At 39.8% G+C, this 17,429-nt stretch overlaps 1 protein-coding gene across 10 annotated transcripts in view; it reads right to left on the minus strand.

The window, feature by feature from the left end:
• The window catches only part of NFYC (nuclear transcription factor Y subunit gamma), a 66,223-nt gene that overhangs the window by 31,403 nt on the left and 17,391 nt on the right, over positions 1-17,429 (minus strand). Inside the window, exons 2-3 of one of the 10 annotated variants that reach the window (XM_040231536.1) lie at positions 15,624-15,684; positions 14,737-14,842 (exon numbers count right to left, since the gene is read on the minus strand). The exons of 8 other annotated variants lie outside the window; for them this stretch is intronic. The gene's annotated coding sequence lies outside the window, so the exon portion shown is untranslated. The remainder of the gene's footprint in view (positions 1-14,736; positions 14,843-15,623; positions 15,685-17,429) is intronic. One more of the 10 variants, XM_040231538.1, reaches the window with a different exon arrangement.

Here is a 17,429-nt window from a genome sequence, read left to right on the forward strand (position 1 = left end):
GCCAATTTCTGGTGCTGGAGGCCCACAAGCAGCTCTATACATCAGCAGGAACTCTAAGTCCTAGGAAGCAATACAATCCTGGAGTTTCTGGAGGGAAATAAAGTGAAGAATGTTGAATCACAGTTGGAAATGACTAGATTAAAATCCTAAGCCCTAAAAAACCAAGTAAGAACATTTCCGCTCAGCTCCTATGACATCTTCACTTATCACCATGACCTATACACTATTCTCTCAGATGTACTGAGAACAAAGAAGTCAAGGTAATCTAGAGCAGTTTAGTTATTTATTTTTATTAACATTATGAGGTACTCATGACAATGATGAGAGCAAGAATCTAACCTTTTTAAAAAGGGCAAATAAAACCTTTCCAGAAATGAAATTAATTATCAAAAAACTTTAAAAACGAATCTAACCTTTTACTGTACGGACCCAAGGAGAGACCTGATTTTAAGAATCTGCCATGTAAGCTGCTACAGTCGAAGAATGAAGAGGCACATAGTTGCCAGTGTGATACTCTGTACAGCTTGCTAATGAGAAGCAGGATTCCTGAGTGCAAAGGTCTTTAAGATTTACAAAGCTGGTAACCAGTTTTGACTGTCCTCTGATCTCTTCCCACAAATGTTATCAATGTACGTAATTCACGAAGCATTTTTAAAACCATCTGTGTATATAGCCTGCTTTTAAATCTTGAATGGCCCCAACTAAGCATGTGCTGGCACAATCAGTTCCCAAACATCTGTGCAGTCAATAGATTATGAATGAATCTTTGGCTGGCTCACAGCCACACACTGTTGGAGTGGGGGTGCACACAAAACAAACGTTAAAAAAATCTTTCTGGAACTGACAAACGTATTAAAGGGTACTACGTTTTTAACCTGAGAGACCCATTCTGAATTAGAAAACCATAAATGGATAATGGCAAAAAAATCCAAATCAATAATAATGTTCTTTACATTTTACTGCCTCATAGAACTTTAAAATGGGGCGGGGAGGGGCTTTAAGAACCACCCAGGTCCAGCCCCTCTAAAAGATGCTCACAGCTCTTCTTCAACCTCTGCCCAGCTCCCTCAGTGCACCCTATGAAGCCACTGAAGCATGAGCTCCTCCCTCTACAGTTCTAGGAAACTGGTGCACTGGCTAGGCATTCTTTTCCATCTTTGGACAGCTCTCACTGCTCTTTACATTAAGCTGAATTTACAAACAAAGGATCATTTCAGCTTTAGATGTAGTTACAACTTTCATGATTTTTCCATCCAGAAACCTCTTTTCATAAATTCCTGACTTCAAAAAACAAAGGTACTGTACTCTCCTCATTAGGGACAGAAGATCTTCTCATGAGGAAAAAGAGAAAATGGTTTGGAGCATGTTTTCTAGCATCTTTGCACAGAAATAATTTGTAGATAATTCTCAGTATCTCTTGGAAGACCATAAATTGTTACTATAAATTCCTATAAAAGGTGAATATTTTTATTCAAAAGGCTTTCCTTAAAGCAGATCCAGTCTTCACAAGGGGCTTTTCAAATTAAATCAAATCTCAAGCAACAGATTTCATGAAAATAAGCTAGTATTCTCAATATTTTCTGACCGTGGCACAACTTAAAATTAAAATAATAAAACCTAATCATAAAAAAATTTTGCTCACTAAACACCTAAGTTAAAAAACATAAAGTAACTTCTCACTTATTTTAATATTACATTAATTGCAACTAAACTGATTTTGCTACAGAAGTAGCCTATTTGTAACATCTACAACCCATGGAAAATATGCCAGGTTCATCTTCTAGAATGATGAGAAAGGAATGGATTTAAAAGTAAGAAAGAGATTTATATTCCAGGATCCTTTTTACTCCATGTTAAATTGCTATTGCTATCATGAGATAAAGCTATTTACATACAGTAAAACCAAGTCGCATTAGCTTAGATGACTCTTTTGAAAAATGCACAACAGAATTTCCCAGATTTAATTCATAATTAATATCAGATTTATCATTCATGTTCATTAATTAATTTATAAATACCTGTATAAGACTGCCTGCTTAATTATTTAATAAAGACTTAAGAATCAGATGAAGTATTGAACATTATTGCTATAAAAAATCTCAACTCCCATTATCTTTTAATTTATCTGGTTTTAAACGCAGTTTCCTTTCCAAAACTAAAATGGGAAGAATCAAAGTCCACCAGGAAAAGGCCATTTTTCCAATGCTCAAATCAGCGGCCATCTCTCCACAAGTCTCTAAATCACCGCAAGTGATCCCTCCTTCGTGAACCTCCAGAGCTCTTCCATCTGGACTTCTTCCTGCCCTCACCGCATTACCTTGTATGATCATTATTTATGTATTTCTTACCACATTTCCCCTTCTGGTTTATAAGCTTCTTGTGGGTAGAACGTGAGTATGATTCATCTCTGGATTCCCTCACAGCACCTAGCACAAACTCTGATAAATAGTTACTTCTGAATGAAGGAGAGTTGTTGCCTATGTACTTTCTGAGAAAAAAGAGGCCTCTTAGAAAGCCTGGCTCTGAAATAAGATTTATTGGGGCGGCAAACTATTTTAGGAAGTTCAGAATATATGAGGTTCTCGCTGGGCCTTTAAAGTGTTAGTAGGACTACAATCAGAAATCCACGTGACTTGCTTAAGTGAATTTAAGATAAAATGAAGGAAGAGGGGACACACACACACACACAGGTCTTGGAAGTTACAAGGCAGACCAGAAGGCTGGAAACATCAGTGTGTACAATCCATGGCATAAAGCTCTTGAAAGTCAGAATCTTCTCAGAAAGGTGACCAGGACAGATGAGGAAAGTTTGAAAAATCAATGACAAGTAAGTAGGAGGAGAAAGGGTGTGGGGAACACCTCTGTTTGGCCATCCACTGCAAGGAAGGTAAGCAGAAAATCGTGCAGAAAATGAGATGACTCCATCAGATCACTCAAGGGTGCACAATCTGACTGCCATTCAAATACCCAGTTACTCTTTATCATTCTTAAAAAAAAAGAAGAGCTAAGCAGTTTTCAAAACATCTCAAAAGCAGAGTGCTCCTCCTTGGAGATTCTCTTGGAAGTCTTTCAAGCTCTTGGTTTTGACCAGGTACCATTCTTACCAAATCCTCCCTGGGTGATATGCTGGACATGGAACAGGATGTATCAAAATGATCAAGCTCATAAAATACAAAGAAACATAAGATTTTACTACAATATCCTCTAGTCTCTAAAACTCTGTATCTTTAGAGCTAAAGCCTATTTCTTAGCATATACCTCACTCTCTCTACAAAAATCCTTTGTAATATGTCTAAACCCACATATAGCTCTCTAAAGTAACTAAAACCAAACAAATGTTGTTGGGAGACAATACGTAAATCCCTATCATCACAACAACTTTAATAGGAAAAAAGACCACAGGAAAATCCCCTAAAATGAAGGCCAATCTTTGATCAATGCTGCTTCCTATTAAAATACTAGAGATGCCCCGTTCCAGGCAGTCAAATTTTACTTAAAAATAATGTTCTCACTGTTAAATGTAAGCAAATATGCCTTAGCCCAGTTGTGACTGAAGACCAAATCTAAACACTGGTACCATCTTTCACCTTAATGCCCCTCACCATCCAACTTGCAGCCTTTAGGCGTTTCAGGCTGAGAATGTCCCTGATAGTTCCCATATGTCTCCAACTTAACATATATCAAGCATCTCCCTATGTTCAAAGCACATTAACTTCTTCACTTCTTTTCTTGACTTGCATCTTGATCATGTCTGTCATTAGATGACATGATTTTTCTTTTGCCCAATTAGTAGCTCTATCACATACATTTTATGTTCCAGTACTACTCAGGTACTTACTGAAGTTAGTCCCAAGCTTCTTTACTTGAACTGGCTAAAACTGTTGGGATACTATATTTCAATTGGGGAATGAGAGACAAAGAGAGATAAAGAAAGAATATTAATATGAATGAATGAATAAGAGGAAAGCTGACTTGTGCTTGCTATTTTAGATATTCTCCCAAACTACAAAGAAAAGTGAAAACTAAATTTGAGAACTGAAATTTCTGCAACAAAACAATTTCACCAACATCAAGTTGGTTCTCATGTTTATACAGATGGACCTAAAACCATTATCAATCACAGTGGCTAAAAAGGAGTTCAAGCATTAAGGAGGCATATGCTTTCCACAATAAAACCAATATTAAATTGACGATTTCAGAAGAAAAATAACAGTGATCTAGAAATAAAAAGACCTTTGTTTGTGAACTGGCCTGCTGCAGACTAGCTAGTGGCCTTGGGCCAGTCACTGCCCTAAGCCACTGCAGATGCAATGTACACTGAACACACACACCAAAGGGCAAAGGGGTGGTCTGGTATGGAAGGCCCACACTTCACTGCTTGAGGATGCAATAAATGAATGAATACAAGGCAGGCTGACCAGAAAGAAAAGAGGGTTCAATTGTCTTTATTTAAGCTCATCTGAGGCTTCTACCGAAGCAAGAAAGCACTAAGCCTGGTGCCAGAAACCTTACTACTCAAGTTCTAAACATAACTGGATACCAGATGGTCATACTTACTGACAGGTTATTATACAGTACCCCACTACTGTAATAATGAATAATGTAGTCTTACTGGAGACCCCTTTCCCTAATCCTGAACACCAAGTTCAGTGTTTGAGGGTCTGTCTGTCTTGAACTCCAAATGGCTAAGTAAGTCTGAAGCCCCTTTTCTAACTGCATACAGAAGAAACTGTGCTTTCCAAAAGACTATAGGTTGGAACTGGCTGCACACTACTCTTCCTAAAGATCTGTTCACAAAGATACATTTTCAAACTGGCAGCAGAGACACTTCCTTCAAAAACAAAAATATGCTTCTGTTTGCTGTCTACTACAACATAATCTTTCAAACAAGGGCTAGATCATAATACAGTGTGTCTGGGAAAAAAGGAAGATAGAGCAACTTATGGTATGAAACTTAACAGGAAGGCATGACCAGAACATTAAAAAAAAAAAAACAAAACTGTTTCTGTGGAATAGAAACGGTATGTAAACATATCACTTCACACATTTATTTCCTCATCCCTTCACTGATGTCCAACTTACATGATATATGTTATACACAGGCATATACGACAGCAACAAAACACTATCAGTATTGTGTGTGATGGAGAACAAAGCCCAGCAGGTATTCTAAAGGCAAGGGCCACAAACCACAGCCCCCAAGCCAAATCTGGCCTGCAGCCTCTTTCTGTAAATTCACTTTTACTGGAAGACTGCAGCCCCATTCATATATGTTGTCTATGGTTGTTTTCATGTGGAAACAGTAGAGTTCAAAGTGTTACAAAACAAAGTGTATGACCAACAAGCTAAAAATATTATCTAGCCCTTTACCAAAAAGGGGGATTTGCTAACATAACAATGGGGAAACTGAGGGCCGGAGATTGGAAAGCTTGCAGTAGATCACACAACTGTGATGGCTTCCTCACCCATTCAATCTCCAGCCCGCTCTGCGCCCAAAATATCTGTTCATCTCTCCTGACACTCCAACCTAATGAAAGTAAATACATTTCTGAAGGAAGCATGACAAGTAACTGGTTTTTTCAGACTCTGAGCCTCCAAGGGAACACTAACATGAGCTGGAGAAAGGAGAGTGCTACGTGTGCTCAGCCGTGTCCGACTCTTTGCGACCCTGTGGACTGAAGCCTGCCAGGCTCCTCTGTCCATGGGGATTCTCCAGGCAAGAACACTGGAGTGGGTTGCCATGTCCTCCCGCAGGGGATCTTCCCGACCAAGGGATCAAACCCAGGTTCCCAGCATTGCAGGTGGGTTCTTTACCTTCTGAGCCACCAGGGAAGTCCATAGTGCCTGTTGTCTAAGCTAAATCATATTCTAAAACAAAGAATCATTTTGCTTCCTGGATCCCTCTGAAACTCAGAAACTCTAAGAACAACCTTTTGCCCAGTCTCTAGCAGGATCCTGAGTTGATGTATGCCCAGAAGTGAAAAGTGTGATTCTGAAGAATGTTTCAAAAATACCAACTTAAGAGCTTTAGAGTTTTACGTAATACTTGTTTCATACATTATCCTCAGTTGATCTTCACTCAGCTCAGTGCCAAAGATATCAGTATCATTCCAATTTTACAGATAAGAAAGCCAAGGGTTGGGTATCTTTGTGCTCAAGGTCACATGTAGTAAATGGAGAAGCTAGAAATACAAAAGCTCTAAAATTCTGTTCTTGATTTAGTACAGCTTATTCATTCTCACTTTATGTTGCTTTAAGGTGTGTGTGTATATGCAAACTATTCAGAGATATGAGCAATCTCAGCTTTGATCACTGACTCAAATCCTTAACCCAAAAGATCATTTTAATCCACTTGCTCCCAAAATCTCTGTGGCAAACATGGAAGAGAAGATGCTCATGGAAGAGAAGATAGCTCACTGCTATCTCCTATCATATAAACATCCTTCTCTTATTTCTCTGTGTCTCTTACCTTGCTCCCTCACTCTCTTTTCTATTTTATCATTCCCTCTTGCTTATCTCTAGGACAGTCAGAAGCACCTATGAATACTCAGCTGCAAACAGTTGGGGGCAGTAAAGTACAGGCTAAGTACATAAAGAAAATCTATTGGACCTGGAGGTTCTTGTTCTCTGGCTACTAACTGGTCACTTAACTTCTGGAGGCCTCTGGTCACCTCAGAGGGCAGCTGCAGCACACAAACGGGAAACACATGTAAGAAGGCCTTGAAAAATACCAAGCACCATATAAATGTCATATGGCATATCAGAATCACTGCTCAGAGCTAGACAAGTCATCTCTCCTGGTCTGGCCAGTCTCAAACACAGTACCACACCAAAAGACCAATCTCCCTTACATACAGTAACAAGTAACCCAATTTGCTTCTTTCTCTAATTTAGACTACTTAGAGTTTCCGGAGTGCAGAGTCAGATGTATAGAAACAAATGCACTGAGAAATCTTCTTCCATTTCTTTTATAAACATAAAATAACTTAAAGTCCTTTAAAGTTTTAAATTCAGAATGAATGTACTAGTTCCAAATAAAGAAATTCAAGATAGATATGATTAGATATGCTCTTAAATCCTTGGGAATATCAATGATCAGTAGCTATGCAGGCTCTCTCTCTAGACAAATCCAAAAAAACTAAAATTCTTAGACGTGTCTCCTTGGACACCTGAGACTTCTGTAAGCAGGGAGTATGTGGCTGTTCTGTTTTGCAGAAGGAATCTTGTTTTTTATGTTAGAAGGTGGAGGAGACCTGGAATCTAGGCAGCATCCCATCCCATCTGGCCCCCCCAACCAAGAGAAAGATTCTGTTTTGAGCTCTGAAAAGAGCCCTGGCTGCTTCTATCTCCATCTAAGATCTTGGAGTAAAGGGAATATGTTGTGAAAGTAGTAATTTTTGAGACTATCTAATGGACTGAAACCAACTTTTAAAGTTTTTGGGGGGGACTAGCACTGCTAAGGAGCTTACTTTCACACTACGTACAACTGTAAGAAATTAAACATACACAGTCACTGATCACTGATCACTAAATTTTTTTCTCCCCAAGAAACCATTCCTGGCAACCAATAAAATCTATTTATAATTAGCATACTCACTGTCTTCAGACACATCATTATTATTAGGCACATTATTTTTTAAGCCTAAAATTTTCATGCTCTTATTTTCTGCCCAGTTCTTATTTAATTATCTTTGTTTCTGGCACATCCTCAAGGAAAACATGGCTTGCACATAGCGGGAACTCAACACACATCTACTAATGAACAAACACAAGCTCCTCAAGAACTATTTTAAGACCCCAGGTACCTTTGACTTTACTCTGGGTTCATTTCTTCGAAATGTGCATATGGGGAAACCCCTTCTCAAGTACCTAAGCTCAGCTGTACAATAACTATTGTGTAATAATACAATGGAAAAGTAAAAAAAAAGTGGGGATGGGAAGAAACCTGTTCTACTTTAGAAAATGTTAACACAAATGTTCATAATTATCTAATCATAGACTCCACTGAAAAATGGAAGATTGTGCTGGTGAATTAATCCATCTAAAAACTGGAGAATTCTCGATAAAAAACTTGGAGGGCATTAAAAGAGTGTCAATAAGAGCTTGGCTTTATTGATTTAGCTGCATGATTCTGCTGATTCACAGACACCAAATTCTGCCCTCTGCTTAGTGTCTTTTAGCACTGATTTTAAAGTTAAAAGCAAGCAAGAAAAGGGCATGAGAATAAACAAATCCTCCAAGTCAACCAAATGCTGTATCTCCCACCTCTGTGTATACAGCTGTCAGGAACAGAGAATGTAAAGACCACTTCAAAGAATGCAAAGCAATGGAGATGGTTATGCTAATCCTTTGCATTTGTACATGCTTTACACTTTGTAAAGTAGCTTTCCTCCTTTACATTATCTCATTTATTCTTCACTACAAACACAAATATTCCCATCTGACAGATAAAGACACTTAATCCAGAAGACTGAGGGTCATGTCTTAGGTTACAGGGCAAGTATATGCCAGAGCCAGAACCACGACCCATATGCCCTTATTCTCAGCTCTATTGGCCGCCTCATGCGAAGAGCTGACTCACTGGAAAAGACTTTGATGCTGGGAGGGATTGGGGGCAGGAGAAGAAGGGGACGACCGAGGATGAGATGGCTGGATGGCATCACTGACTCGATGGACGCGAGTCTGAGTGAACTCCGGGAGTTGGTGATGGACAGGGAGGCCTGGCGTGCTGCGATTCATGGGGTCGCAAAGAGTCGGACACGACTGAGCGACTGAACTGAACTGATGCTCTTTCACAGCATGCTCTCCTCCCGCTTTAGCACTGGTAACTCAGCAAAGGACCGAACACTTGAGAACCTAGGGATCTTCTCAGCCTGGAACATAAACCCAACAAGCCTTTTATCTTTTAGTTTTCCTGATCATCCTTCCTGGAGAACATACCCCCCAAAAGCCAAGATGTCAGATTCTTACATTTTCAGGGTAAAAGTTTAAGGTTTTCAAGCTTGTTAAAGCTGCAGTTGCCCATAAGGATGAGGACTTGGGGCTATCTGGTCACCAACCAAGAGTAGACACAATAAGGTCCAATAGATCAAGTTCACTTTCTGGGGGCCTGATGATGATAAGTCACTATCTTTTCACCATAGTTGAGAGCAGTAGCCTTAGCCTAGCCCCCACTTAATGGAGCCACTTCCATTGCTGCACACTCTTAGGAGGAATCACCTGCCATAGCTACACTGTGAACATAGTGGCAATGTTATTTTAATTATGTGGTCATTTTCCTCTTAGAATCAAAATCCCTGTCCCTAACTACCTTAACAGGGATAAAACGAAGGTTATAAATCACAGCTAGGAAACACAAGCAGCTGATTATTTAAGAACGCAATGACCCATCTAAAAACACTAATCTCTGTGGTTCAAGGTAAGAACTCAAATATAAGAGGTGCCCAATACATACAACAAGTGTACGTCTGCACATCTAAGGAACACCAGAGAACAACTAACACAATTCTAACCTTGTATCTATTTGGAAATCCCTCATCTATTTCTCTGATCTTAGTAAATTTAGATAATTCCCCAACATAATGGTAGTATTCATACTAGTATGCTACCTATTTGTACTATGTTTCATTCTGAAAAGAAAGTTGTGTTCACCTATCTTGTTTGACAAAAACTTTAAAAATCACTCCATTAACTGTAAAGGACTATGTTTCATGAAAACATATTACATTACTTAACTGCCTTCAAGGGTAGCATTATGAGCATCTGGCTTGTTAATTGCCAGAAGAGAAATGATCATGGAGTTCAGGATATAAACAACAGAGTGAAATGGCTGGAAACTTATCACTATTCCTCTAATGAAAAGGTTCTTCTTGCCTCTGCTAGACTGAGGATAGTTACAACATACCTAGCCTAGAAACCTGCTTAATCCTACAGATGAGGCGATCCTATTCCTGGTAATTTATTATGTGTGCTGCTCTTCAGTGTTTCCATGACCATGTGGATATAAATTACTTGCTAAGTAAATGTTGCCAAATTCCTACTTGTGTATTTATGGTTGGCTTCATGCAGAACGCTGCCATTGGAAGCTTTACAAAGCTAACAGTGATAAGATTAGGTGGATGCAACTTAGGGAAGTCTTCGCACTGGATGGAGATGTGTGTGTATACTTAAGAGCTTAAACAAGAAAGCCTGAGGTTACGCATCCACACACATATACATAAACATATATATAACTAATCTCAAAGAGCTACTGCATAACTTTCCAAGGAAATACCTGTACTTTTTCAGAAAAAGTGAAGGCCAGATCATAGGGCAGTACTTCTAATCTTCTTCATATCAAGGCACACACTGAAAATGTTAGTATTACCTTTCTTAATATTTAACCTATGCGAAGAATTGACTCATTGGAAAAGACCCTGATACTGGGAGGGATTGGGGGCAGGAGGAGAAGGGGACGACAGAGGATGAGATGGCTGGATGGCATCACCAACTCAATGGACATGAGTTTGAGTGAACTCCGGAAGTTGGTGATAGACAGGGAGGCCTGGTGTGCTGTGATTCATGGGGTCGCAAAGAGTCAGACACGACTGAGTGACTGAACTGATGGGCTAATACTGATGCCCTTGCTCACTTTAACCTGTGAGAAGATCATGTATCATGCACGGCACTCCACAATGCTCATTTCTAGATGTCTCAACTTGAGGGTCCAACCTTTTCTGTGTTTCTGTCATGGACACGAAGCTTTATTCTTCTGGTCCTCTGTCCATCCTTTCCCTTGATTTCCCATCCATTCCCCAGGTTCAGTTATGATCTTGATTAACTTAAATTCCAAACATATTTTACCAGTTCTGGTATTTCTCCAAAGCTCCAGTCCTGCTTGCTAAACATCTCCATTGGAAAGCCACCCAGAACTCTTAACTCCTTTTGTCTAAAGTTACATCTATCTTCTTCTTTCCCCAAACCTGCTCCTTCTAACTTTTCTATTTCCATCCTCCAGTCTCCCAGGCTTGAAATCTGAGTCATCCTAGATTCTGTTCAATTCTAATCAACTGGTAAACTCTGTAATAACAGTGTCCATCTCCTGACCTTTCTTCATATCGCCACAATCTCTGCTCAGGTTCTCATCTCTTCCATGTAATAATAAAAATGATGGATAACAGCTAATGCTACTCATTTAGGACTGTGTGCCAAGTATGCTTCTAAGCCTTTTACCCTGCTCTTTTACCCTCACAATAATCCTATGGGTTGTGAACCTAGTATGTGAACTCACTGCATAATGTTTATTATTTCTAGGATCCTCTGGTTAATAGTTAATGAATATTATAAAAGCACAGCTCTGATAATGTTACATGAACCTATCACCCAACATTTCCAGTGGTTTACCATTATTAAGGAGAGACAGTTCAAATTTCTTAGCTTGGCAGGTCAAGGCCCTCCAATATCTGACCCCAACTCACTCCTGAGATTTTCTTTTGCTACTCCCTCAGGGCTTCCCAGGTGGCGAGAGTGGTAAAGAATCCGCCTGCCAATGCAGGAGACACAAGAGACATGAGTTCAGTCCCCGGGTCGGGAAGATCCCCTGGAGTCGGGCACGGCAACCCACTCCAGCAGCCTGGCGGGCTACAGCCCATAGGGTCGCAAAGAGTGGATGACGGAAGCGACCTGGGACCGACGGACCTATCCCTAACTCATATCCTTACGCACTCTGCAGACTAGACCACGTACTGCTCTCAGCCCAGAATACACCTTTTGAATCATGATGCTGCTCCTCCTGTTCCCCACACCTGAAGTGCTCATGCCCCTAGCTCCAAGTCCAACACCCAGTTAAAATGCCTTCCTTCATTCCTAAGCCAGAGGGTCTCCCCTTCTCTGAATTCTGTGCCTTTTGTGTATACTTTCCATGTCAGTTTCATACACTTGATATACATCATCTGTCTCCCTTACCAGACTGTTAGATCCTGTAGTATTAGAAAAATTACAGTATACACCAATTTTCCCTGTATACCTTTTTCTGAAAGCTGCACATAAATGAGACATGCATGCAGGTGAGTTAATGAAGGAAGTATAAAACATTCAACTTCAGTATTTTCCCACAGGGGCTTCCCCGACAGCTCACGTGGTAAAGAATCTGCCTGTAACGTGGGAGACACAGGAGAGGCAGGTTTGATCCCTGGGTCCGGAAGGTCCCCTGGGGAAGGGAATGGCAACTCACATCAGCATTCTAGCCTGATGAAGTCTCTGGACAGAGGGGCCTGGTGGGCTATGGTCTATAGGGTCACAAAGAGCCGGACATGACTGAACTACTAACACAAATACACACCAGAACTATATAGCATAGGAAGATAAAGGAGACACTAATTGTGTCTGGATATTTCCAGTTAAGCAGGCCTTCTCTTTAGTTTTCTGTATAACTGAAACTACAGAGACAGACCAAAATGACAGAACTTCCAAGAAAAAAGGATAACCAAGTGAATCAGCACTGCTGTTTGCTGTGGTTATTTTTATACATCCTTTCTTCCTCTGAACTAAGGAACACAAGGTCACAAGCTATGTTATGCCACTTTAAAGTTAAACATTTACAAGATTTTTTTTCCCTTTAGTTCTGCCTTTACACTTTATCTTCATTTCTTATCCTTCAATTGCCCTTTTTCACTGCAGGGTAGGGTTGTTAACTTAGTTTATAGTAAATACTCTTACAGAAAAACTTTGGTCAACTACTAAACAAGTGGAGTCTGGCTTTTCGATGCCAAGGAGAGAGACAGGAAGATATGGGTGATAATGCAAATAGAATCTAAGTTCTAAAGAGCCAAGCCCAACAGAGGTAGCAGAAAGAACCAATTAAAAAGAAAACTAAGCAGATGTGAAGTAGATATCATCCAGCTGTGTCTACTATAATTTTCAGTCACAGTATACCTCAAGACTTAAATATAACATGAGTTACATTATTCAAGCTCTTGTTCTTTCAACAAACTACATCTTTTGTTTAAATATATGAAGGTAGTTAAAAGAAATCCAGCCACAAAAGGGAAAAATTAAAAAGTTTCAAGTACATTATGGTCTACCAGAGAATATGCAAAATAAAATCAAAGCAAAAATCAAACCTACAACTACCCAAACACACATATGCAGGTATACAATACTAATTTTGCTGGCAGTAATGATTAAAGTTGGCATAGTTAAAATGTTCCTTTGGAAGTATATACACAATGATTTCTATTCAGTCTTGGCAAATGCTTAAAAAGATCCTGGGATCTTTGTTTATTACATACTGGTTGGCTTTAAGGAACCACTTGAAGAACCAGGCCCAGACTTGTTTGGCAATTAGCATGTTCTTGACGTGTGTTAACAATAACAACAAAACTAACTGGCATGCAGGTGTTGTATTTGTGTACCTTTACTTCCTTGCAATGAAAGGAATGTATAAAAGAGACCCTGCTCTCTGTGACAGTTCCACCAGGTGGGTACCATTAGCTTCCTTGCTGATTCTCAGCTTTCTGCATAAGCAACTAACTGAGGCCAGAGATCTTCAGATCCCAAATCGACAGCAAGTCTGCCGCCACAGCAGACTTTCCTAACCAACAGACTCCACATGAAGACTTCTGAGCGTCTTCCACGGCCCACTTGCTTTCTGTCCCTTCTAATTCACATAGCAAACCTGTACAGATGTACCAGAAAGGAAGACAAATATGAAACATAGTAAGTAAAAACAACCTAGAGGAATAAAAGAAACACTGAACGAACTGAGCTGGAGTTCAGTCTCTGACCACTTACTAAAAAGCTGAAAGACCCAGACAACTAGCCTCTCTGGGCCTCAGCTTCCCCACTTCCCGAGAAGGGAATCAGGCTAGATCCCTAAATAATCTTCACTGGGTTAACTTAACAGTATACACACTCTGTATGCATATTTCATTGGGATTAGGGACAGACAAAAATAACATCTTTCATGAAGAAGACCATGTACAAATGATTAGCTTTAAAAGTGCCTTTTGGGTTACTGGAGCCTCCATGAAAGTAAACTGCTTCTTTAAAAGGAGATCCCCATCTTCTTTTAGGAACAAAAAGCTCCCAGTGACCATGACTGCTGTCTTCAAACATACATCCCTGAAACTAGAATTTTATGTGTAGAAGCCAATGGCAATTTTGCCAAACCTTATTTCATAAAAATGACTCTTTCAGTGCACAGAAAGGAGGTAGCCATCAATGCTGACTGACCATGCCTGAGAGGAAATGACTTAATAGTACCGGAAATCAAATAGGTTATAAAATATCCACTACCACCACCACCCCTGGAGGCACAGGGGGGAACCCTAAAAACAGATGACACCAGGCATGTAAAATGGGTAAGAAAGAAAACCGCATGAGTTCCCACCATTTACCTTGGAAATGTATCTTACAATAGGTATTAACTGTGAGAAATTTATTCCCGCATTTATATTTTGATGAGACCAAGTATTTTTTAAGTCTTCGTCTGAACATTCACTAGCTTACAAGTTTGAAAACTGACATAAAAGAGATCATATGACCACTAAGCAAATGAAAAGCGGCTCCCGTTTACTTTATAAACATTGGTGCACAAACTAAAAATGGAACCCCTTCCTGTTAAACGTCTACAACTATTACAACTTACCTGCATTCTACTGCAAATCTTAGTATACAATCAGAACAGGTTTCGGTGTTTATTCTGAGAGGTCTCTAAATCTAACAAGGGTTTTAAAAAAATCAGCGTTCTCATTTCGCCTTGCTCTAAGAGATCCTTGATTTTTGACTAAAGGGTTAAAATTCTTCCACAGGAATCCTGGTAAAGGAATGTCTGATGGTCTCAATGTCTGCATTACATGGGGTCCTATAAACATAAACAGGAATATGCAGGTGAAGGCATGTGAAGCCAGTTAAAGAAGAGATGTGTCAGGTTTAAACAAACTCTTTTTAAACATATTAAAATAATAGCATTTTATTTGATGCCACATCTATCTCCATAAGCATTTAACCCATAGTTTGGATTAGTAACAACCAACGTTTATGCAGCGCTTCACAGTTTACAAAGCACTCTGACATACATGATCTTATTTGAGACTCACCACTAAATAGGAAGGCGCTATTTTTAGGTTCCATTTTTACATGTGAGGAAGCTGACACTAAATGGCTGACTTGCCCAAGCTCACAAAGCTGGTGATAGCAGAGCACACCATCTCCTGCTTGTGCTACTGCGCCATGCAGCCTCAGATACTATCATCAGAGCTAACAAATATCCAAACCTCAGACCCCGTTTAAGCCTCTCCTCTACACATGCACCCACCCCCCAGCCTATTACAGTTAGCTCTAGGTCTCTGCGCCTTATGGAAGTAGAGTTTTCTTCATTTCTCTGGGAAACATTTATCTGGCTAAAGTGTTAAATGAGATCATATTGACACCATTCAACATATACCGGAAAATATCTTAGTCACCAGGGGCTCTGCATAGGCATGTCTGTGCATCTTCTCAGGCCATAGGTCAGATTCTCAGGGACCATGACCCTAAAAAGGTTAAGGACCCAGGCTAGAGGTAGCAGCTTTCCAAGAAGCTAAATCCACTAAGTCCTTAAGTTAAAAAAGAGTTACCTAGGCCTCACACTGTGAGCCACTTACCTTCTGCCTCCCCAGCTCCGGGCCTTCTCCCAGGATCAGTAGGGTCATTCAGTATCTACAACTGTTTTTTAAATCCGTATTAAAAACCGGAGTAACTGGTAACATATAAATCAATGACTTGTAAAAAAACAAATTTAAACTAAAATAATAATCTGTTAAAAAGTAATCTTTACCATGTACTCCTTTCTCTTATGACTTAACTTCTCGGAATGACCGTTTGCCTTTTTTTTTTTTCTGTAAAGAAGGACTGTTTTCCTACCATAAGCATTCCAATTTCCCAAAAGAAGTTTCACAAACATAACTACTTTGAACTCCTGAAATACCATTCTTCACTAAGAATCCTCTAGATTACATAGAAGACAAGGTAGCATGCAAGGAATTCTGAATGTTAGGCAGTTCACTCAACCATCATACCAGAAGGATTTAAAATTTTTTTGCTGGGGGGAGGGAACGAAGAAGAGTGCGAGAGAAAAATGAACGCAGCCTCACTGCTGTATTGCTTGGAGACTCCTAATCTGAATCTATAACATAACCCTACTAACCACTGGACTTGAACATCAGAAGTACAGCTTCTTTTCATCTTAAATAGAAGCTTTTCGGTCCAAAATCTGCATAAACAAACTTTGTCCTTCAATCTTTCAACTCCTCGGCAGTTTTTCAAGGTCACTTTTCCGAGCAACGACAGAGGCCTGTATCTAGCAACTTTGACTGCTATACCACTCCAATTCCACGAGCCCAAAATCTAAACCCCCACTGATTCTCTCAGGTAAATCCTCTACTCAAGGGGAAGGCAAACTAACAGCCTCCAAACTTCTCGGACAGGGCCTGCTCCTTTTCCCTCCCCAGAGGCTGAGCGCGGCCGGTCCACTGCTCCATGCTAAGTCTGCTGCAGAAATGTTCCAATGACCTTCATTCCATATTTGCAAACAGAAAGAAAACAAAAGAATTGCTTTTTGGAATCAAGGGTCTTATGGATCTTAGTACATGAGATGGAAGATTTCACTAGTCACAAGAACAGGCTGGTTACCCATTAGCCAGCAACCTACATTAGTTTCATATCCCTAAGGGGGGGGGGCAAGGGCAAAAGACAGGGTGCCTATACACTTTACTTTCCTATTCACAAACTGTAGGTAAAATAAGATTTTAAAGATTTCATATAGAAAATGTAAAGCATTTTGCTCACATCATTTTAAGGAATCAAATCAACACCTAACAAAATGTGTGAAACTGGTGGAAAAAGATTTGTTCTTGTCACTGCCAATATAGTGGAGATGTTTCTAACCACATTCTAAGCTAAAATGTGCATTTTAAAACAAAGGCTGTTCATTAACTGGTACTTATTAGAATGTAGAAGCAGACAGGTAAATCAAGAAAGTTATGGGAGAATTTCACATTGGCATGTGGGCCTTTACCATTAGAACCTGCATCCCAGTGCAAATCATATTTTCACACAAATTTAGAACAGCAATGGTGCTACTTCCACCTCTGAAAACACAAATGTCAACAAAGTGCATGGAAACAGAAAAAGTCTCACAACAACTCAGCTTATTCTATAGGAAAGGCTCAGTGCACTTGAACAAAGGAAAATTATTTGGAAAGCAGTTAAGTTTACCGAAAGCAAAGAGAAAGTGCTTTGCTTCTGTGTGCCCCTGAAAAATGAGTAGCCTTCCTTCATGTACCTCCTCTAGTCAACACTCAACCAGGAAAAGAAAGCCTAGTTGAAGGGCATGCAAAGTCTAAACAGAGCCCGGTATTCCAGGTGCACCGAGAGGTATGCGTGGAATGTAAAGTGGCCATTTTCTGAAC

The sequence above is a fragment of the Oryx dammah genome, unplaced genomic scaffold (genome assembly GCF_014754425.2).
Source record: "Oryx dammah isolate SB20612 unplaced genomic scaffold, SCBI_Odam_1.1 HiC_scaffold_28, whole genome shotgun sequence".
Lineage (NCBI taxonomy): Eukaryota > Metazoa > Chordata > Mammalia > Artiodactyla > Bovidae > Oryx > Oryx dammah.